The sequence below is a fragment of the Tursiops truncatus genome, chromosome 20, assembly GCF_011762595.2.
Source record: "Tursiops truncatus isolate mTurTru1 chromosome 20, mTurTru1.mat.Y, whole genome shotgun sequence".
Taxonomy (NCBI): domain Eukaryota; kingdom Metazoa; phylum Chordata; class Mammalia; order Artiodactyla; family Delphinidae; genus Tursiops; species Tursiops truncatus.
Window position 1 is genome coordinate 35,004,125 of NC_047053.1, and position 23,577 is coordinate 35,027,701.

Sequence of the window (23,577 nt, forward strand, 5' to 3'; positions counted from 1 at the left end):
CACCTCACACCAGTTAGAATGGGCATCATCAGAAAATCTACAAACAACAAATGCTGGAGAGGGTGTGGAGAAAAGGGAACCTTTCCTCTTGCACTGTTGGTGGGAATGTAAATTGATACAGCCATTATGGAGAACAGTATGGGGGTTCCTTAAAAAACTAAAAATAGAATTACCATATGACCCAGCCATCCCACTACTGGGCATATACCCAGAGAAAACCATAATTCAAAAAGACACATGGGGCTTCCCTGGTGGCGCAGTGGTTGAGAGGCTGCCTGCCGATGCAGGGGACACAGATTCGTGCCCCAGTCCGGGAAGATCCCACATGCCGCGGAGCAGCTGCGCCCATGAGCCATGGCTGCTGAGCCTGCGCATCCGGAGCCTGTGCTCCGCAACGGGAGAGGCCACAACAGTGAGAGGCCTGCGTACCGCAAAAAAAAAAAAAAAAAAAAAAAAAAAGACACATGTACCCCAGTGTTCATTGCAGCACTATTTACAATAGCCAGGACATGGAAGCAACCTAAATGCCCATTGACAGACGAACAGATAAAGAAGATGTGGTACATATATACAATGCAATATTACTCAGCCATAAAAAGGAACAAAGTTGAGTCATTTGTAGAGGCGTGGATGGATCTAGGGACTGTCATACAGAGTGAAGTAGTCAGAAAGAGAAAAACAAATATCGTATATTAATGCATATATGTGGAACCTGGAACAATGGTACAGATGAACCGGTTTGCAGGGCAGAAATTGAGACACAGATGTAGAGAACAAACGTATGGACACCAAGGGGGGAAACTGGTGTGGAGTGAGGGTGGTGGTGGGATGAATTGGGCAATTGGGATTGACATATATACACTACTATGTATAAAATGGATAACTAATAAGAACCTGTTGTTTAAAAAAGTAAATAAAATTAAATTTAAAAAAAAAGTACACACAAAGTACTCTACACTTACCATAATGTATAGCTGGGTTTATTTCTATTTAATAATAAATATTTTTTCTCCCGCAAAAAAAAAAAATATACCATACTGCTTACATTATAGTTTTTAGAGATATAAAATTTAAGTTGTATAAAAGAATATTAAATGTAGTCATAATACAGAGGGATTTTCACACTATATTTTACTTCTGTAATTCCTTAGTCAAAAGATTAATTTAGAGTTAATTGTACTTGTCATAAAATATATTTTCTCCATTGTTGTCAGGTTAACAGTGTCCTGTATGTTTCTAAATTATGATATTATTTTTGGTCTTTCAAAACCCTTTTTATATTATAGAAATTCTCAAATATAAAAACAGGGAAAATATAATGAGCCGAAATATACCCATATCCCAGCTTCAACAATTATTGTACATGGCTAATCTTGTTTCATATATATCCACCCTCACTATAATTCCCTCCCTCCAATTACTTTGAAGCAATTCTAAATGTCATATCATATTATTTTTATATACAAAAATTCTTTTTTAAAAAAAAGACAGGGCTTCCCTGGTGGCGCAGTGGTTGAGAGTCCGCCTGCCGATGCAGGGGAATGGGTTCATGCCCCGGTCCGGGAAAATCCCACATGCCGCGGAGCGGCTAGGCCCGTGAGCCGTGGCCGCTGAGCCTGCCCTTCCGGAGCCTGTGCTCCGTAACGGGAGAGGCCACGATAGTGAGAGGCCCGTGTACCGCAAAAAAAAAAAAAAAAAAAAAGACAATACCATGATTATACTAAAAGACTTCCTGACCATCATTAAGTGTTCAGTGTTTTTTTAAGTCTTTTGTCATTTACAGACAGTTCTGGGTGTACTCTGATGCTTTTGCAAAAATGTTCCTATAAAAGGGTTTCATCTTCAAGGAATTCATGGAAAAGGCTCTGACAAGTACAGGTTTCTGGTAACTGACTATACTGCTGAACTGAATGAATAAGCATTTTCAGAACTCTAATGGAAAACTGATGATTTCATAAAAGTGCTAACAAAAGATCAAAATGAAAAAAAATTAATTACGTGGGACTGAGTGAACTGATGAGGATGATTATAATTTTTGTGACTTTCTGTTTGAATAAAAAAAAAAATCCCACAACGACTCAGAGGCAAAAATATACACATCAATTTTCACTGCAAAGTAAAGGAGCTGTTACGGTGGAGGATTATTGGACTGAATGTCAATATTATGACGTAGTATGAGAGTGTTTCGTGTTTGGTAATTGCAATCATTGTTGCTTTTGTTGTGGTCATCCATTTACAATGCTTGGTGTCAGTTTATCTCCTGTAAAAATAAAATACAGTGTGTGTGTGTGAAAAAAAAAAAAGACAACTTAATACTATGATTATACTAAAAGACTTCCTGACCATCATTAAGTGTTCAGTCAGTGTCTGTACTTCCCAAATGACTCATAATTGTTTTTTCAGTTAGTGTTTTCAACATTTAGACACAGGCTAGAATGTTGAATTAAGTTCAAAAGAAGTGATTGGCTAATATGTCTGTTAAGTCTCTTTATAAGTTCTCCTTCCTTTCTTTCTCTTTTTCCTTGGAATTTTTGTTGAAGAATCCCTATCATTTGTTGTATAGTCTCCCATAGTCTGGATTGTGCTGCTTGTACCCACGTGATATCGGTTAACATGTTCCTCGGTGCCTTCCTGTAAATTGGCTTTTAGATCTACAGGCTTGATCAGATTAAGGTTCAATTTTTCTTGTGGGTGCGGAGCAAGACTAATAGCTGGTGGTGTGTAATTCTACCAGGAGACGTACAGTGCTGGTTGTTTCTTCTTCGGTACTGTTACCAGCCACTGATGATCTTTGCCTATATCTATTAATTCATCATGGGTTGCAAAATAATACCAAACACTATAACTTCTTCTTCAATTATTAGCTGGAATGCTTCTATAAAAAGAAATTTCCCCTCGGGCTTCCCTGGTGGCGCAGTGGTTGAGAGTCCGCCTGCCGATGCAGGGGACACGGGTTCGTGCCGCGGTCCGGGAAGATCCCACATGCTGCGGAGCGCCTGGGACCGTGAGCCATGGCCGCTGAGTCTGCGCGTCCAGAGCCTGTGCTCCGCAACGGGAGAGGCCACAACAGTGAGAGGCCCGCGTACCGCAAAAAAAAAAAAAAAAAAAAACAAAAAACTTTCCCCTCAACAAATATTTAGTTTCCTTGAGGTACAGATCTCATAGGAATGGCAGACTAAATGCTTGATTCTTGCCCTTCACTTACCAGTTTTCAGAAGAATGAGTTGGTTCTCTTAGCATCCTCTAAAGGTGACCAATGGATTTAAGCATATTTGAAGTGTTGCAGTGCATTACTGTTATTCATCCGTGTTGATACTCAGTTGTCCTGTTTTTGTCCATTAGGAGCTTATCAGGCTGGCTCCTGAGTCTTTTTTTTAATATATAAATTTATTTATTTATTTATTTATTATTTTTGGCCGCGTTGGGTCTTCGTTGCTGCGTGCAGGCTTTGTCTAGCTGCGGTGAGCGGGGGCTACTCTTCATTGCAGTGCGCGGGCTTATTGTGGTGGCTTCTCTTGTTGCGGAGCATAGGCTCTGGGCATGCGGGCTTCAGTAGTTGTGGCACGTGGGCTCAGTAATTGTGGCTCGCAGGCTCTAGAGCACAGGCTCAGTAGTTGTGGCGCACAGGCTTAGTTGCTCTGGGGCATGTGGGATCTTCCCGGACCAGGGCCCAATCCCGTGTCCCCTGCATTGGCAGGCGGATTCTTAACCACTGCGCCACAGAGAAGTCCCTCCTGAGTCTTTTTTTTAAAATTTTTTTTTTATAGATTTATTTTTATTTATTTATTTTTGCCTGAGTTGGGTCTTCGTTGCTACAATACAGGCTTTCTCTAGTTGTGGCGATTGGGGGCTACTCTTCGTTGCAGTGCGCGGGCTTCTCATTGCAGCGGTTTCTCTTGTTGTGGAGCACGGGCTCTAGGCGCACAGGCTTCAGTAGTTGTGGTACATGGGCTCAGTAGTTGTGACTCACAGGCTCTAGAGCACAGGCCTCAATCTGGACCTCATTATGTTCTCAGTACTGATCTAGACACAGGCTAGAATGTTGAAGTAGTATTTTTAAAAGAACTATCTCTCCTCAAGGGGCTTATAGTCTTTAAAGTTTCTTTTTTATTCATTTGATTTATTTACTCTGTATACATGTTTTAAAATAAATTTATTTATTTTTGGCTGTACTGGGTCTTTGTTGCTGTGCGCGGGCTTCTCATTGCGGTGGCTTCTCTTGTTGCAGAGCACGGGCTCTAGGTGCACAGGCTTCAGTAGCTGTGGCTCGTGGGCTCTAGAGCACAGGCTCAGTAGTTGTGGCTCACGGGCTTAGCTGCTCCACGGCATTTGGGATCTTCCCGGACCAGGGCTCGAACCTGTGTCCCCTGCATTGGCAGGCAGATTCTTAACCACTGCGCCACCAGGGAAGTCCCTCTGTATACATTTTGATGTGGTAAAATCAGATTTTGATTTTCTCTTATTTGATTAAAGCAAATCTTTGATTTTATTGTATGACAGGTATATATCAGAATGAGACGAAGGTCTAAAATAAGTTACTTTGTATAATTTAAGAAAATCTAATGTGTAATAAAAATGAATAAAATGAATTTAAAGAGATAAAATCTGGAAATGATACACATTTTACAAACCTATTGCCATATAGGAACAGTAGTATATTTGTTTTTTGCATAAATGGTAACCATTTATTCTCCAGACTGGGAGAGATATGTGAGAGGGGCATTATTAACGATTAATCTGGGCTTCCCTGGGAGAGAAGGGAGTCTTGGTCATATGTCCCCTCTTTTCTGGGAGAAACAGGTATAAACCAGGACTTTGCTCATTAAAATAGGATATAGGGCCACCCTGTCTAATTGGCGATATTGTAAGCTTCTGAAACCGGGGTCATACGTATCATGTCCGTAGTTATGTCTGTGGCACCTCATACATGGTAGGTACTCAATAAATGTTTGTTGAGTGTTACTGAAAGTCTGCTGGTATTTTGAGGCTTGGTGTAGATGTAAGTGCTTTTCATGTTTAGTTAACTTACGTTTGCACTTTCATCAACACTCGCATCTAAATGATCTTTTATGTTGAATCTGAATTGGTTTGATGAATTCATTTAGTTTTTAAGTTTAGGATCAGTTGTTTGGTTTATTATAGAAATAATAGGGACTTCCCTGGTGGCACAGTGGGTAAGAATCAGCCTGCCAATTCAGGGGACACGGGTTCGAGCCCTGGTCCGGCAAGATCCCACATGCCATGGAGCAGTGAACTACCCGGTGCACCACAACTACTGAACCCCGCCCCCCTAGAGCCCACGCTCCACAAGAGCAGCCACCACAATGAGAAGCCCGCGCACCACAACAAAAGAATAGCCTCCTCTTCCCGCAACTAGAGAAAGCCTGTGCACAGCAACGAAGACTCAACGCAGCCAAAAATAAATAAATAAATAAGTAAATTTATTTAAAAAAAAAAAAAGGAATACATGTCCATTGTAAAAATATTAGAAAACCTAGATTACATTACCTCTTTACCAGCAACCCTCACCTCCACTTCCAAAAAAAGTCATCTGTCCTCCGATTGGGTTTTATTTTAAGGGAGAAAAGAGCATAGCAGTTATATACTCAACTAGTTCTTACTCTCTCAGAGCCCCTCTCACCTTTTAGTCAGCAGGCCTTAATTTCCTCTATTTATGAAAGAGACTAATACTTACTTGACAGGGACTTTGTGATCATAGATAGTTGTGGGGTTTTGGGGGGGAGGAGCTGGGGAAGGAGGGAGCAGTTACTAGAACAATGGTTCTGTGATCAGAACTCTGATTGCCCTAGCCACATTTCTTAAAGGTGTTGGCAAAAGTAGTTGGTAGAAATTTTACATTGATGTGAACCAGTGTGAAAACTCTTTGATTTTGGTGAGGGAAGTATATTTAAAGATATTACAAGAAAAACCCACATTACTAATTAAAATATTTTCTTCAGCATAAACAGGTGCAGGGGAATTCGTCTTGGTCCTGTGTCCCCAGGCCTTTAACTGGGCAACCTGCTTGGTCACGTTGGCTTGATTATCTTGATCACGCATTGGATTTGGGTTGTGACAAAAGTTATTTGAAAACAAAACAAGTAGGCAAACAAGTATTTATTCAGGTTTTTGACTGATTACATCTATTTATAGCACCTATATTGCGAAGAGCTGTGGTTTTCTTTAGATTAAGAGAAGCATCGTGTAAAAATCATCCTCCCCACATAAATATTTCCTCCACCCACTCATTTGTCTGCAAGCCAGGAGTCTGTTCACTTCCTCTTGGGCTCAGTGCCTTTGCTGTTCATAGGCTCATTTTTTAGACATTCCAGTGCAGTTAAAATATAAATGTCTAAAGTGTGTATTGTTACTAATTAATTTATTTTATACCCTCCAAGTAACTTCTCTGGGGCTTATAGGGAGATAGTGTCTTGGAACAGGTTGTTCACTCAGAAATGTGGGTGTTTGGGATTTTTGTCTTTCTGAAACATGCATAGTATTCACAGCTCAATATAGAGAACCATGTTTTGGGAAAAAGTAACTAAGAATTCTATGTGGAAAAACTTTTGTCTATTTGAACATCTTCCACCAGCTTTCTCTGCTCAGGTTATTACTGACCAATTATTGACCCAGGGAGCAAATAGTCAAGCGGAATTTTGTGTGATGCTGGGGATCTTCGCGCCTCAGAAGCAGATTGTTAAGTTGCCACATGTTCTATAGGTTAGCCTTGAGTTAACATTTTAGTTTTATGTCACCAATAGCTAACAGAAGCTTATCAATGTGATACGTGTATATGTGTGCGTGTTTGTATATGTATGTGTTCGTAAGTACTGTGCTTTTCTTCCCTTAAACTGAACAGTTGAGATGTGTTGTAGCATGAAGATGTACTGACTTTTTTTCCTCCTCTGCTTTACCTGTTATATGGCATTTAATGAAAAAATCTTGCTCGAAAGTTGCAGATCCCTTGAGGGCAACAAACACTACACTCAAAGTGAAACTAGGTTACTGCTTCTGCAACATGCAGTGGTTTGTATCAAAAGCTGTTTTTGTCTTAACTTTGAAATTATCCCCTTTTCTTTGAAGTGGTCATATTTTAGTTTGGAGTGGTTTTAAATTTTAGAATTTCCTGAAGTGAACATTAAAATGTTTTAATATTTTCTTATGTGGCTGTGTACACAAGCTTATAGAAGTCTTATCTCCGGACAGCGTATTTCTTCAATAAGACCAAAGGGAAAAAATACTTCAGATTTGAGAATGTATTAAAGACTGATACAATGACGTATCACCTCACACCAGTTAGAATGGGCATCATCAGAAAATCTACAAACAACAAATGCTGGAGAGGGTGTGGAGAAAAGGGAACCTTTCCTCTTGCACTGTTGGTGGGAATGTAAATTGATACAGCCACTATGGAGAGCAGTATGGAGGTTCCTTAAAAAACTAAAAATAGAATTAACATATGATCCAGGAATCCCACTACTGGGCATATACCCAGAGAAAACCATAATTCAAAAAGACACATGCACCCCAGTGTTCATTGCAGCACTATTTACAATATCCAGGTCATGGAAGCAACCTAAATGCCCATCGACAGACAAATGGTTAAAGAAGATGTGGTACATATATACAATGGGATATTACTCAACCATAAAAAGGAATGAAATTGGGTCATTTGTAGAGATGTGGATGGATCTAGAGACTCATACAGAGTGAAGTAAGTCAGAAAGAGAAAAACAAATATCATATATTAACGCATATATGTGGAACCTAGAAAAATGGTAGAGGTGAACTGGTTTGCAGGGCAGAAAGAGAGACACAGATGTAGAGGACAAACGTATGGACACCAAGGGGGGAAAGTGGTGGTGGGGAGGGTGATGTGATGAATTGGGAGACCGAGATTGACATGTATACACTGATGTGTATAAAACTGATGACTAATAAGAACCTGCTGTATAAATATATATATATATAAAAGACAAAGTGTTTAGGAGGGTATTCCAAACAGTTTTAGGTAGCTATGTTGTAGATTTCCTTAGCTTTAAAAATATCTGAGCTTTTATGATTTAGTACTTTGTGTTTTAATATTGGAATCATCTTTAGTATAACCAAGAGAAGATTAGGCACTTTTTATTAACTATTTACTATTACTACTTATTGTGATAGATAATCTTTTTTCTTTTGGTTGATAGGTTCTGAAATGAGGTAGAGATTAATCTTGTGGCTTTATTATACTTTTTCATCTGTATTTTTTTTTTTTTTCTGTACGCGGGCCTCTCACTGTTGTGGCCTCTCCCGCTGCGGAGCACAGGCTCCGGACGCGTAGGCTCAGCGGCCATGGCTCACGGGCCCAGCCGCTCCGCGGCATGTGGGATCTTCCCGGACCGGGGCACGAACCCGTGTCCCCTGCATCGGCAGGCGGACTCTCAACCACCGCGCCAACAGGGAAGCCCTGTATATAATTTTTTAAAGCTTAATAAACTAACCTACTCTAATAAATTCCAAAATGTTTTCTTGTAATGGGTTCCTTGTGGTAAAAGGTGTTCCTTCCCATCAGCGTTTAAACACGCTTAAGTCTCTCCCACCTTTAAAAACCGAATGCAAACTTTTTGTCTATTTGGAGTCCAGTTCCGGCTGCCATTCCTCAGCTGCCATTCCCTCCTCCTCACAGGGCAGGCCCCACAGCTAGGAGTGGTAGCTCCAGGACTCAGCCCAAGTCTGAGCCCTTAACCATTATACTAATTAACTCAAGACGGCTGTGTCTCCAGGGGGAAGGAGGCTGTGGAAGGCCAAGGTGGCCTTTATGTTAAGGAATTACCCAGCCACTACATTCAGTGGTCATTCTTCTCTTACTCAGTGTTTTAGCAGCATTTGATGCAGCTGAACAGCTCTTTCTTGAAGCTGAATCTCTTGGCTTCTGCGTATTGCAGTTTAGTGTTTTCATTTTACCTCAGTGTTAATTTCTTCTCTCTTCCTTGTTGGCTTTTTCTCCTCTGCCCATAGGGTGCCCTAAAGCTTTCTTGTCTCTATCTGTCCTGTCTTCCCAGCCCTGAAATGTAAATTCTTTCTGTATGCTGCTGTCTCCCAAATATATGGGTCCAGTCCTGACTTCTCCCGTGATCTTCTATCCAATTGACTACTTGATGTCTCTGCATAGATGTCTAATTTGCATCTCAAACATGACTCTATAAATTAGGATGCCTTGGGCTTCAAATGATAGAAAATCCAATTCAAAATAATTTGGAAATAAGGAAAATTGATCATAACAAGTAACAAGATGCCTCAGTCTAGGATTGGCTTAAATCTGTGGTTCAGTGACATCATCAAGGACCCACATCCTTTCCACCTTTCTGCTCTGCCATCTTGGACTTGTCTGCTTTGTCCTTTAGCCAGTTCTCATCATGGATGCAAGTTGGGTACCACAGTTCCAGGCGTCATATCCAGACAAGATGACATCCAGCAGAGGGTGGTGGTTAGTGCTTTCTTATGCTTTTTTAAGAGTTTGGAAATCTTTCTCAGAAGCCTTCCATGATTTCCCTTAAATCTCTCTGTCCAAAACTTAATCATGGACCCGCCTCTAAATCAATCGCTGGCAATGGGAATGTGGTCATATAAACAAATTTTATACAATACGGGATGAAATAAGTATAATAAAGCCAGGAGTAGTAGAGTAGAAATACACACAGGAAAAGTGATAGGGGCTGGGGATTTTTAGAAAGAGTTAGTGGTGTTTGAACTGAATATTGAGAGATTAGTGAGATTCAGTTGATAGGGAGAGAAATAAGGGCATTCTTGGCTGATGGGGCAGGATACACAAGTGACTGGCATGAGAAGTCGTATGGCATGCTCAGGGAACGTTGAGTAGACAGACCTTAATAGAGTTTGTGGAGGGATGTGGAGGGAAATGAGGTTAGAAAGGTAAAGTGAGGGGTCTAATCTTTTTTTTTTTTTTTTTTTGGCTGCGTTGGGTCTTCGTTGCTGCACGCAGGCTTTCTCTGGTTGTGGCGAGTGGGGGCTACTCTTCGTTGTGGTGCTACTCTTCGTTGCTTCTCATTGTGGCTTCTCTTCTTGTGGAGCACGAGCTCTAGGGCACGCAGGCTTCAATAGTTGTGGCGCGTGGGGTCTAATCTCGAAGGAGGTTTGGACTTAATTTTTTTGGTAGTGGTTGTCATTGCAAAGGAATGTTAGGAATATTTAGCAAAAAACTTGTCTAGTCACTCTGCAAAAGATAGAACTAGATCTCTGGATTGAGGCTGACTGTCTTAACAGTAATAAAAAAGATGTGCTCTCCCACCTGTATTTTCCTGTTAGATATGGGTATGGAAATTCAAGTTGTCTAAATCATCTTTGATATCTTTCTTTATCCTTCACATCTAATGAGAAAGCTCTGTTGATTTCCCCTTTTTTTTTTTGACTCTCTCTGCCACTGTTCGTGATGCCCACATCTCTCAGCTCTACAGTCAAACCCTTCCATTTTCTGTCCCTACATTGACTACGTTTATAACCTTATCACCAGCTAACCCCTGGTAAAGTCCCTTTGACTGGGCCTAAGTATACTGTGCTTCTTCATGGTAACAGCCTTACTCTCCTCATCCTGTCTTCTCATTTCCTGTCTGCTTCTTCAGATCCCTCCCATCATTCAGGACCTAGCTCAGATCTCATGCTCTTCACAAGGCTTTCCATAGCCTGTCCATTCTACATCTTTCTTGCCCTTTTAAATAGTTATGTGGCACCTTTTTTAAAAATACCATTTGTTTTATTTGGCAGTTGTGACTTTTTAAATAAATTTATTTATAATTTTTTTTTTTTTTGGCTGCATTGGGTCTTCGTTGCTGCGCGCAGGCTTTCTCTAGTTGCAGTGAGCAGGGGCTACTCTTCGTTGCGGTGCGCGTGCTTCTCATTGCGGTAGCTTCCCTAGTTGCGGAGCACAGGCTGTAGGCGCACGGGCTATGGTAGTTGTGGTGCGTGGGCTCTAGAGCGCAGGCTCAGTAGTTGTGGCGCACAGGCTTAGTTGCTCCGTGGCATGTGGGATATTCCCAGACCAGGGCTCAAACCCCTGTCCCCTGCATTGGCAGGTGGATTCTTAACCACTGAGCCACCAGGGAAGACCCAGTTGTGACTTATTTTTTGTGTATAGTTCTTGCTCCCCAAACAAATTTAAGCTTGTGAAGGTTGGGGTCAATACAATAATTATTTGAAGGAATAAATAAATAAATATCTTCTTATATTAGACTCTTGGTACTTTGCGTGTAGATGATAGTTAAGGCTTGTGAATGAAGAGTGGAGTGTGGTAATTGGACAGAAAACACAGTGCATAAACGCGTTTGACCTATAAACTTTGCCTTTATAATCAGAAAAACAAAAGTTAAAAGCTGTATCTCTCTTTAGAGGAAAAAAGGAGATCTGGGCATTCACAAATAGACCCTATGTTTGAGAAGTAGCAATTTTAGTAAAGAGTCCTATCACTTCCAAGACTGTGACACACTGGATATCTCGTGAGGATTCCTTAACCATAACTCAGCGTGGTTAGGGTTACAACCCAGACCCCAGTATCAACCTCTTCTCTATGTTCAGCTGTACTTCCCAAAAGGGAGGGAGGGAGGATCCATTGGCTCCGTTTGCCACCATCCAGCATAGAACACCTCTGTTGGGTAGAGTTGTGCTCTACACCACCTACAGAGTGATTGGGCACTTTTGCCTTTAATTTTGACACAGTTGTGGCATTGCTACCTGGCTTTGTTTTACTCAGCCTACAACTTATGTTTCAAAAAGAAAGGACTATTAACAGTAAGGAAGCAGTGGATATGGCACGTTATCTGAGGCTTCATAGGTTGCTTCTACATCCCATTTGGCATGTTGCCTTAAACGCCTTCTGATCAAGGCAGAGGATGGAATAGAATCATCAAGGAATGGTGTTATACGGGGTCATACCTCTCTCTACTCTGAGAAAGTGTGTACTCTGAGAAAGACCTAGTGTTGTTTTTGGAAAAAGTTACCTATACCATGGTTAAGGCTATGGGCCAGTCCCATTTAGTGTCATACTTATTTCAAGATTGTAGATAGCATATTCCCTTAGCTCAGGCATCCCCAATCCTGAGATTAATAAACTAATTTTAGTATTCAGAAAGTCAGGTAGAAATTATGGTAAAAGCTGGAGAGTCTAACCAAAAAGTTAGGCTACTTTTTTATATTTGGTCAGCAAAAAATTAAAAAGTATGACCTAAATGCAATTTCTTAGACGCAACTTTTTTTTTTTTTTTTTTGGCTGTGCCACGCAGCATGTGGGATCCTAGTTCCCGGACCAGGGATCAAACCCGCACCCCCTGCATTGTAAGTATGGAGTGTTAACCACTGGACCACTAGGGAAGTCCCTCTGAGACATAACTTTTAAAAACAGTGCTCCAGGGCTTCCCTGGTGGCGCAGTGGTTGAGAGTCCGCCTGCCGATGCAGGGGACACGGGTTCGTGCCCCGGTCCGGGAAGATCCCACATGCCGCGGAGTGGCTGGGCCCGTGAGCCATGGCCGCTGAGTCTGCGCGTCCGGAGCCTGTGCTCTGCAACGGGAGAGGCCACAACAGTGAGAGGCCGGTGTACCGCAAAAAAACAAAAACAAAAAAAACAGTGCTCCATGGGAACATGGGAGGGGCGTATGAAGAGTGGCGAGCCCTTAATTAAAGGGCTCAACATTAAAGCCCTTAATGTTGAAAAGGTTGGGAATACTGTGTGGCAGTAGGTGACCAGATGAGCTAGGCAAGAAAATGGAAAGAAACAATCAGGACAAACAGTAAGTGTCACGGGTGGGAGGGAATCCCTTAAGTGTGTAGCTGAGAAAACTGAGGGTTCGAAAAGTAAAGTCACCTGCCCAGAGCAGTATGGAAAAGCCCCAAATAGAGCCAGTCCAAATTCTGTGACGCTCAGCACTGTGGGTGGTTTTGAATTTTCCACTCAATCTCATTGCATCACTGCTGTTAGAGCCCAGTTCATCACTTATGACCTATCCAGTAAATCAATAATGTCATTTTTATATAAAATACCTAATTTTCAGATGATCTTTTATTTCAGACCATCTTTGGACTACTAGTGTCCAGATAGCCTATTTCATCTCATTTCATTTATTTATTTATATTGAGATATAATTTATATACCATATAATTCACCATTTTAAAGTGTACAAGTCAGTGTTTTTTAGTGTATTCAGAAAGCTGTGCAACCATCACGAATATCTATTTCCAAAATATTTTCAGTACCCCAAAAGGAAACCTGGAATCCATTATAGCAGTCACTCCCTGCTCCTCCCTAACCCCAGCTCCTCTCAGTCACTAATTTACTTTCTGTCTTCATGGATTTGCTTATTCTGACCATTTCATGTAAATGCAATCATACAATGTGTTGTCTCTTGTGTCTGGCTTCTTTGCTTAGCATAATGTTTTCAGGATTCATCCATGCTGTACAACGTCTCAGTACTTCATTCCTTTTTATGACTGATAGTATTCCATTGTGTGGATATAGGTTTTAGGTATGCATTCATCATCAGTTGGTGTATAATTGGATTGTTTCCACTTTGGGGCTATTATGAACAATGCTGCTATGAACATTTACATACAAGTTTTTGTATGAACGTATATTTTCAGTTCTCTTGAGTACATACCTAGGAGTGGAATGACAGGTCATGTGGTAACTCTATGTTTGACATTTTGAGGAACTGTCAAACTGTTTTCAAAAGTGACTGTACCAGTTTATATTCCCATCAGTAATGTATGAAGCTTCCAATTTCTCCACATCCTAGCCAACCCTTGCTTCTTTCCAGTTTTTTATCATAGCCACCATAGGAGGTATGAAGTGGTATCTTACTGTGGTTTTGATTTGCATTTTTTTAATGACTAAAGATATTAAACATCTTTCCCTGTACAAATTGACCATTTGTATATCTTCTTTGGAGAAATGTTTTTCAAGTGTTTTGCCCATTTAAAAATTGGGTTATCTTTTTATTGTTGAGTTGTAAGAGTTCTTTATATATTGTGGATATTAGACCCTTATCAGACCTATGATTTGCAAATATTTTTTCCCATTCTCTGGGTTATCTCTTTACTTTTCTGATAGTGACCTTTGACACCCCAAAGGTTTCTATTTTGACAAAGTTCAGTTTATATTCTTTCTTTGGTTGCTTATGGCCTACTTCAGTTTTTAAACTTTCCGTTCCCCATCTTTTCTTTTCTTTCATCTCCTGCATCATGTTCACTGTGGGAAAATGCATGCAACAAACTCTAAAATTACATAAATCTCTGCTCTGCTATCCATAATCTATAACTTCTTTAGGAATGATCCTCTCAAGTAGGAAGGAGAAAGGAGCCAACACTGAAAGCCCCCTATGTACTGGGAACTTTGCCTGTGTTATCAGATTAAATAGGTGTGGGTACTATTATTCTTCTTTTACGGGGGAACACACTGAGATCAAGTGAGATTAATTGGCTTGTCTGAGGTTATACATCTGGTTAATTAGCATATTGGGGTTTATACTAAGATCTTTTATTCTACATTTAATGATGTTACTCAACACAGTTCTTTCATTCAACTGTTAATTCTTTTATGACCATAGATATGCTGGAGAGATTCAGAGAAAAAGATGTAGGAAAGAAGAGCAAAGGAGGTAGAGGAAATTTTAACTTACAAGCCTAATCTAAGTGTATATTACAAATATAGAAAAGTAAAAGCTGCTGTACGACAGGAGTTCTTAGACGGGGGTTTGGAGATCCTTAGGGGGATCCATGGATGGGTTTCTCAAAATGGGCAGACTCCTTGAAATTGCATGTAAATGTTTGTGTGTTCATTTTTGTGGGGAGAGAGGATTTGTGGTTTTCCAAAGATTCTTAAAAGTTTAAGAATTACAGCCAAGGAGAGGAAAATACAGACTTAGGAAGGAAAAGGCAAGTTGTATGTTAGCAATTCATCTTTTTCCGTTGGACATGTTTTGGGTATGTCATGGTTTGGGTTAAACCTTCCCATAGGGTTTCAAATAATTTGTTTTAGATTAGTTGTTTATACCTGGTTTAAGACTAGTTCAGTTAAACTTTTTTCCAAATGTTAATTTTTGAAGTGTCAAAAATTTTTTGTTAATGAGAAAATGGTAACAATCCTTTGTCTTTCGGTAGGTCAAATATATAAATTAAATTCCAACATCTCCTGGTGGTGTTCACACATTGTAAAATATAACATATGAGTGTAATGAGGGCATTTCTCAGTTCTTTTCATTTTCTAAATGAGTTTTCAATTCAAATTCACAATGATCTAGTCAGCTTGATGTATACATAGGCCTCTCGCAATGGCTTACATTATAGTAGCCACAGTGTGAACATCTGAACCTGCTAAACAGGTCTCAGTTCTAACTTAAAGTGTTACTTTTAAGGAGTTTAAGAAAAGTAAGATTCACAAGGCCTTTTAAGTCTCTGATTTTTCTTAATAAAGCTAATAGGCAGGATATCAACTACTAATGATCAAGGTACTCACATTGATAGCCATTTTGAAAATGGACTAGTGCATTAAATGTGATAATTGCGTTCCATAAAACAACCTTTGGTTAAAGCTAGACTGAGACTTTCTAAGTAATACAAAACTCTACTCTTCTTTTAAAAATAACTCCTTTGTTTAAATTACATTCTCCTGTCTGTAGACGACTTTTGTGAATTGAATTGAATAATGGAAAGATGTTGTAAAAATATGTTGTAATCATCCAGGTCCTGCAGTGTAACCTACTTAGTATTAGGTTTCGTCTTTGGCCCTAGGGGTTATTGGTGAAAGTTAAGGTTGCTTAAGCCACTGTGTGATGAGTAATGCACATTAGTTTTTATTATCTTGTAAGGAAATGTGGAGACTGTTGATGCTTGAAGGTAATTCGATAGTGCTTAGGAAAAGTACCTCTCCTTTGTACTCTTCTACTAGCTTCACTTGCACACTACTGAGGAAACGCAACGACAGTCCCATTTAAATGCATATGTGGGGCTTCCCTGATGGCGCAGTGGTTAAGAACCCCCCCGCCAATGCAGGGGACACGGGTTTGATCCCTGGTCTGGGAAGATCCCACATGCCACGGAGCAACTAAGCCCGTGTGCCACAACTACTGAATCCCACGCACCTAGAGCCCCTGCTCCGCAACAAGAGAAGCCACCGCAATGAGATGCCCGCGCACCGTGAAGAAGAGTAGCACCCGCTCTCCACAACTAGAGGAAGCCCGCGCACAGCAACGAAGACCCAACATAGCCAAAAATAAGTAAATTTATAATAAATAAATGCATATGTGAAAAACTGCAGTGAAATTTTATTTTTACAAAAGGTTTGTCCAAAGTTGGAGGTGACAGTCATTTCTCAGTTTCATTTCTTACAGATAACGGATTAAATGGACTGCTTAAAAATAATTATTTGACGTTAAATTTTGTTAGATGAGATTGCATTAAAACTAGTTATATTTTTCAACTGTATAAAATATAGGCATCTGAGAACACTTTATGATGTTTATCTAAAATATGGTCCAATGATATATGTCATTTGAGGTTTTGTTTATTGTAAAGTTGACTTTTACATGTTGGTGTTGGTAGCTTTTCTAGTGCATCCCAGGTCGATTTTGTGAGCACCTTTAGAAAGTAAGCATTTAATAAATGTTTAACAAATGTATGATAAATGTGCTTTATGTAATTTAAAGTATCATATAAATGCATATAACTGTCACCACTACCGTATGTGTTTCGTAGATCAGAGGGTAGAATTTACCAAGTTTTTCAGTTTTGCAGTTTGTTTTCTTGGCTCCCGCTTTTCAGGTTGGCAGACTGAGGCATAGGTTGGTAAAATTTAAGGGTTGACAGTACCAAAATTTAGGTTAAAAATGAACCCCGGGACTTTGCTGTTGGTGCAGTGGTTAAGGATCCGCCTACCAATGCAGGGGACGTGGGTTCGATCCCTAGTCTGGGAAGATCCCACATGCCTCAGAGCCGCTAAGCCCGTGCGCCACAACTACTGAAGCCTGCACTTTAGGACCTGCGTGCCACAGCTACTGAAGCTGCCGCGCCTAGAGCCCATGCTCCGCAACAAGAGAAGCCACCACAATGAGAAGCCCGCGCACCACAAAGAAGAGTAGTCCCCGCTCCCGCATCTAGGAAAAGACCGCGCGCAACAACAAAGACCCAACACAGCCAAAAAAAAAATGAACCCTAATTATCGATCCCATCATTAAGCCTGTATGGTCACACATTCTTTACCATAATAATATGGCTTTTTTAATATAAAATAACAAGATCTTCATTTCCCTCACTTATTTCTCTCCTCCCCTACCCCCCTCCAGCTCCCCACCCCTCTGGTAACCACCTGTTTGTTCTCTGTATCTGTGGCTCTGTTTCTGGTTTGTTGTTTGCTTACTTGTTTTGTTTTTTAGATTCCACATATAAGTGAAATCATACAGTATCTGACTTATTTTACTTAGCATAATACCCTCTAGATCCCTCCATATTGTCGCAAATGGCAAGATCTCATTCTTTTTCACGGCTGAGTAATATTCGTGTGTGTGTGTGTGTGTGTGTGTGTGTGTGTGTGTGTGTAAATATATATGTATGCATACACACTGTATCTTCTTTATCTATTCATCTTTTTTTTTTTTGGCCGCACCGCATGGCATGCGGGATCTTAGTTCCCTGAGAAGGGATTGGACCTGTGCCCCCCTGCCATGGAAGCGCAGAGTCTTAACCAGTGGACCGCCAGGGAAGTCCCTCCATTCAACTGTTGATGGACACTTAGGTTGCTTACATTTCTTGGCTATTGTAAATAATGCTACGTTGAACATAGGAGTTTTCTTTGGATATATACCCAGGAGTGGAATTGCTGGATCGAATGGTAGTTCTATTTTTAATTATTTGAGGAATCTCCATATTGTCTTCCATTGTGGCTGCTCTTACAGATTGTTTTTAAGGAAAAGACAGGACATGGTGAGATTTCATTTATTTTAGGCCTACTGAAAGTAGAACCTACTGTATTATCAAAAAAACAAAATTAAGGTTTTAGTGTGGACATGAGTCTTAAACTCAGTTTAATTACTAGGTGGGGAAATTAATTATTTCATAAGGAATGCATTCTTGTAGAGAACTTTTTAGAATTACAATTTGGATATTTTAAATTTTATTTTAGTCAGTACTAATATAGGATTTAGTGTAAAATCGTTTGTGCTTTTATTTTGTTTTTATCCTAATTCCTGGTATTATTTTCCTACTCCTTTTCTACTTCAATTTCTTTACTTATTTTAAGTTTATTCCATTTTGCTTAACTGTATATCTGTTTTATCATTATATATGTTTCAAAGATATACTTACGTATAGGTCTACAATTGTTTGCCGTCATGTAATTTGACCCCTAAAACACAACTCTAATTATATTCGTTCCTTCCTTAAAAACCTTTGATGCTCTATCTTGTCATCCATATTAACTACAAACTCTTCAGTCCAGCCTTCAAGGTTGGCCACGATATGGCAGTAACTCACCTATTGGGACTTCCCTGGTGGCTCAGTGGTTGGGAGTCCACCTGCCAATGCAGGGGACACAGGTTCGAGCCCTGGTCTGGGAAGATCCCACATGCCACGGAGCAACTAAGCCCGTGCACCACAACTGCTGAGCCTGCGCTGTAGAGCCCGTGAGCCACAGCTGCTGAGCCCGCGTGCTGCATCTACTGAAGCCCGCGCGCCTAGAGCCTATGCTTCGCGATAGGAGAGACCACCACAATGAGAAGCCCGCGCACCACAACAAAGAGTAGACCCCGCTTGCCGCAACGAGAGAAAGCCCGTGCGCAGCAATGAAGATCCCCAACACAGCCAAGAATAAATAAATAAATAAATTTATTTTAAAAATAAAATAAATAACTCACCTATCTTGCCACCTCTCCCTTCCTCAAGCCCTATATGCTAGCAAAACTAAACAGCTTACACGGTCTCTTGTTTAAGAATATACCTCACTATTACCCCATTCGAATTTCACTTTACTGGAAGTGACCTTTTCTGCCTTCATTTCTGCCAGTCTAAAACCTGCCTGCCCTTGAAGTTTTCCTGAAATGTACTATCCTTCACAAAACTTCTACTGATTTTCCCACCTGCATGCAGTGTCTCTTCCAAACTTTCAGATTTCTAGTTTTTGGTTTTTTTTTTTACTCATAGTAAGCACACAGTAGTTGTTAAATAATTACCTGACCATCCAAAGACTTTGAGATTAGTTGTTATTTGACAAATGTATCACTGACATAGTTTCCTAATGAGAAAAAAGTGAGTAGCCTTCAGCAAAAGCAGGAAAGCTTTGACTAAAGTATCAGACCAGTGCATTGCTGTCACAGACCCAAGTGTCATCCTGTCCGTTCTTCCTAGTGGATCTTTTTTTCTTTCTGAAAGAACTTTGCTGATAGGCATTTATCTTTCCCTCCTTGCTTCTTTCCATTTCTTGGTGGTTTTAGTTCTGGCCTGATCCTCATAGGTAGTTGTATGCTTTAGAAACCTCTCCATTCAGCAGGACCAGGGTCTGGCAGTACATGGGTGGTTTGAGCTTTGGAAAGAGGTCAGGGGCCATGGCTCTGAAGCAGTGGAATAAGCAGAGGTATCAGACTGATATACCTTACCAGGCTGCCTTTTCAACTTGCAAAGACTCGTCCAAAGTAGTGTCTTTTTAACATACAAGGAGGATGCATAGGTACATATTTTAATAGAAAAAAACTAAATTTTTCGAAAGTAACTATTAAAACTTCTCAGGGAACAAAATTGTTTTCCTTTTAAAACTAATAAACACTCTTGAAGACTGCGTAAACTTATTTTGTGGTCCACATGGGGAAAAAATGGCATTGAAAAAAAGCACATTCTGGAAGCTGTACTTTACTATCTGTATATATGCTGTCATATGTTCTAACTTTTTTTAAAAAACTGTATTTTCTTCCCAGTAGCTGGCCCAGCTTTTACAGTACTAGGACTGACTGCTTCTCAGCTGGTGAACCCCTGACATACACACCACGTTTTCTCCCAAGTTGTGTACACTAATTGTAGCAAGACACTAAGGAATGACCCACTTCATTTTGGAATTTATTTTATGACACTTCAGACAATTATCTTTAAGAACAGATGAACTTGTGTTGTTTTAATACCATAGAGAGATGCATTTAAACAGCTTTAAATATCACTGAGGGTTATTTCTTATTTGCCTCTTCTGTCTACCTTCAGGTTCTTAGAGCTCAATACATTCACTTAGAGAGTCTTCTAAAAAACTAAGATGATTTGTAATAAGTAAGTTAGAACTGAGGATACGCATGAAGAGTTGGATAATGGAACATGGAAGGTTCTAATTTCCCTAATGCGGTTTTGGTATTGTAAAGGTTACTCTGTTGTGCCCTTAGGAGATATTTTAAGTTTTCTGGAAAGAGACTAAAGAAAGATTATTACCAAAACTCAGACAAGGGAAAAGGTGCCAAAACCAAATGAAGAAAGTAAAATGTGGGCAGAATGCCCATATGTGTCTCAAAGTGAACAGTTAGATTGTGTCTTCTGTTGTGACAGTGTGATTTATTGGTGTTTCGATGAGCCTTCCTGATTTTAATAGTGGTGAGATGTCACTTTCAGGTTCATATGGGGGGACTTCCCTGGTGGTCCAGTGCTTAAGACTCAGCTCTTCCACTGCAGGTTCATATGGTAATCCTATATATGTGTACATCATTTAAAATCATATAAAGCGAAAAAGGGCAGATTTCCAAGTGGTCCAGTGGTTAGGACTCAGCGCTCTCACTGCCGGGGCCCGGGTTCAGTCCCTGGTCGGAAAACTAAGATCCCACAAGCCACGCAGGGCGGCGCGCCCCTCCCCCCCCCAAAAAATAGAATACAGCACTTTAATTGTCATTTTTTAAATAAGGAAAAGTCTTATTTTCAAACTTGTTAAGTAGAGAATTCCCATGTGAATTGATCCCTTCATCTGTCTGATTTTTAAACTTTTCACCTAGCAATTCTGTCTCTGCTGTCTAGCTTAAGACTGAGACCATTGATATATGTAATACGTATACATATTCATAAAGAACTGCATTAGCTAGGTTATGCTGCAGCAACAAACCACCTCCCAGTCTAGGTGGCTTAAACAGTGAAGGATTTGTTTCTCACTACATGGCCATGATAGAGGAGCAGGGGAGCTCTGCCCGTGTCACTCAGTGATCCAGGCTGATGGAACCACCACCTTCTTGTACACTATTGGTCACCGTGCTAAGAGGGAAACGAAGTCTGGAGGGTCTCTCACTAGCTCAGAAGTGATTCACGTTGCTTATTTCGCAACATGATGGCCAGATCTAGTCATGTAGTCCCATGTAACTAGGCAGGGCCAGGAAGCACAACACTGCCGGTACCAGGGAGACAGCTGAAAATATATAATAAACAGCACTGTTCTTTTGGTCACCAGATAGTCGATCTACCCTCTCTCACAGGCAAAATACACTCACTTCCTCCCCAAGTAGGGAACCCCAAGGTCCTATCAAATCATGGCATCAAGCTTGAAGTCCAGGATCTCTGAGTGATGCAAGGATGTGATGACTGGTGGTCTGTTCGTGAGGAGATGATGCACATAATAGTCTCTACATCAGGCCTAGATGTTGCTCTTTCTGATCCATAGATTTGTGAAAGAAATTGGCAAATGATTGGCTGCCGTCACATACAATATACAGTGGTGACTAGCGACAGGATGATAAAAAGAAACACTCCCATTTGAAAGGGGGAAGAACAGGAGACATATAGCAGTCAGTGGACTGCAGCAAATTCTGCAGTTCCTCTGAGCAGTCATTGAGAGGACCCCTCCAGGGATGGGGAATGTTCTCGAAGAGACCCAGACTTGGCTCCTTAGCTCACTTGTCTGTTCTTTCTTTGCTCCCGTAGCTCCATCTTATTGGACCTCCTCCTCCTCTTTTTCCTATTATGTTCCTTGGCTGTATCCCAAATGGACAATGAGGAATATACCCCTTTAAGGGGACGAACAGCTTTCTTAGTCCACTTCCTGCCGTAGATGCCTGGGACCCCAAAGATCATTTTAAGAAGGCTTGAATAGTCATAGGCTCTCAAGCCCAGGCTGGTGGTCGTTTTGGCAGTATAACTCTCAAAAACTTAGTTGGATTTTTACTTATTTGTTTCCAGTCAGCTCCATGTGCCCTAGCCACGTCCACCAGTCTTTTCTAGCCATACTTCATAGATTTGCTGCATAACTCTGCCTTGTTGGTCTCATACTTCTTCCTTGACTTAATTTTGAATACAGGTATTTCTGCCATAATGCCGTATATGCTTTCCTGAATTCTGCAAAATTGCACACTAAAATAAACAGGGCTTATGGGAAAAACAGGATTGGGCAGACCACTCCAAAGCTGTGGAACACTGTAACCAGTGCACTAATAAAAGCAAAATTAATTAAAATAAAAACAGTAGCATATTAAATCTCCAGCGGCGTGTGCACTCAGCATCAGTTGGTTGGAGCTTTACAGACTCAGTCCCCTGGGTGCTTGTTTCCGCCTCTGAGATTTTGGGGTGTTGAAGACATTTACGTATAATAGGACTAATTTCATTACAGTAAAAATTTGATCTATGGTATGGTGTATGCTTCAGCAATCAAAAACTTTCTTTCTTTTTTAAACACAGGAGGAAAAACATATACCCTCAACTTCACCAGATATAAAGTGGAAAGTGCAGTGGTTCATGAAGCAGCTGAACCAGCCACAACTTGCATTAAAGGAAGGTACAGAAGTGGGATGCTTAGCATTTTTCTTAGTGTTTTCATATATTGCTAAAGCTTTCTTTTTAATTTGGGAAAGCTTTCTCCTGATCACTTCGAACAGGAAAATTTCGTATAAACCAACATGACTTCTGTGTTATGTTGACATCATTTCCCTGTTTACTAATAGCATTTGAACTAATTCACATCAAAGAAACGTGCTTTGTAGCAAAACAGACTAAGAGACTGCTTTGGTGAGAGAACCTCTCTTTAGTCTCTTTTTAGAAAAGCTATTTTATTCAGCGCTACCTTAATCAGTTGGGAGGTTTTATCAGTGGTTGTGAAGGCCAAAACTTTCGCTTGATCCTTGCCTCAAGACTGAATTCTGATCGGCATTTGTAGCTCAGAGACCTTCTCAGTTGTGTGTTAAGCACCTGCTTCTTCTAACCCTACAAATCACTGACCTTCTGGACTCCTTTTTTTAGGATTGGAAACTGACTGATTCTTTTCTGAATTCATCCTTTTCAAATAATAATTTGTCAAATACAGCCAAGAGTAACCAACACACTCTTTTAATAGTCCATTTTCCCACTAGAGCTATAAGTTTTTATGGCATATTAACTCTCGTCACCACCGTGCAATATGAGCTGCTCTCCTTTTAGCCTCTGATAACTTCTTCCTTGCCTCCTTCTAGCCAGCTCCTAAGCCTTCACCATATATTTTAGGTTTTTTGGTGAGGCAGCACCACACTTCTGGATTCCACCTGTATCAGCTAGGAGAGGCCAGGTTATGCTGCAGTAGTAAACAACACAAGATCTCAGTGGCTTTGTAGTGGGAAGCAGCAGCA

The 23,577-nt window shown here is 40.5% G+C and overlaps 1 protein-coding gene across 2 annotated transcripts in view; it reads left to right on the plus strand.

Moving 5' to 3' along the window:
- The window catches only part of ZNF652 (zinc finger protein 652), a 70,330-nt gene that overhangs the window by 15,080 nt on the left and 31,673 nt on the right, over positions 1 to 23,577 (plus strand). Inside the window, exon 2 of one of the 2 annotated variants that reach the window (XM_019924922.3) lies at positions 22,658 to 22,754. The exons of the other annotated variant lie outside the window; for it this stretch is intronic. The gene's annotated coding sequence lies outside the window, so the exon portion shown is untranslated. The remainder of the gene's footprint in view (positions 1 to 22,657; positions 22,755 to 23,577) is intronic. 2 annotated transcript variants of the gene reach the window in all.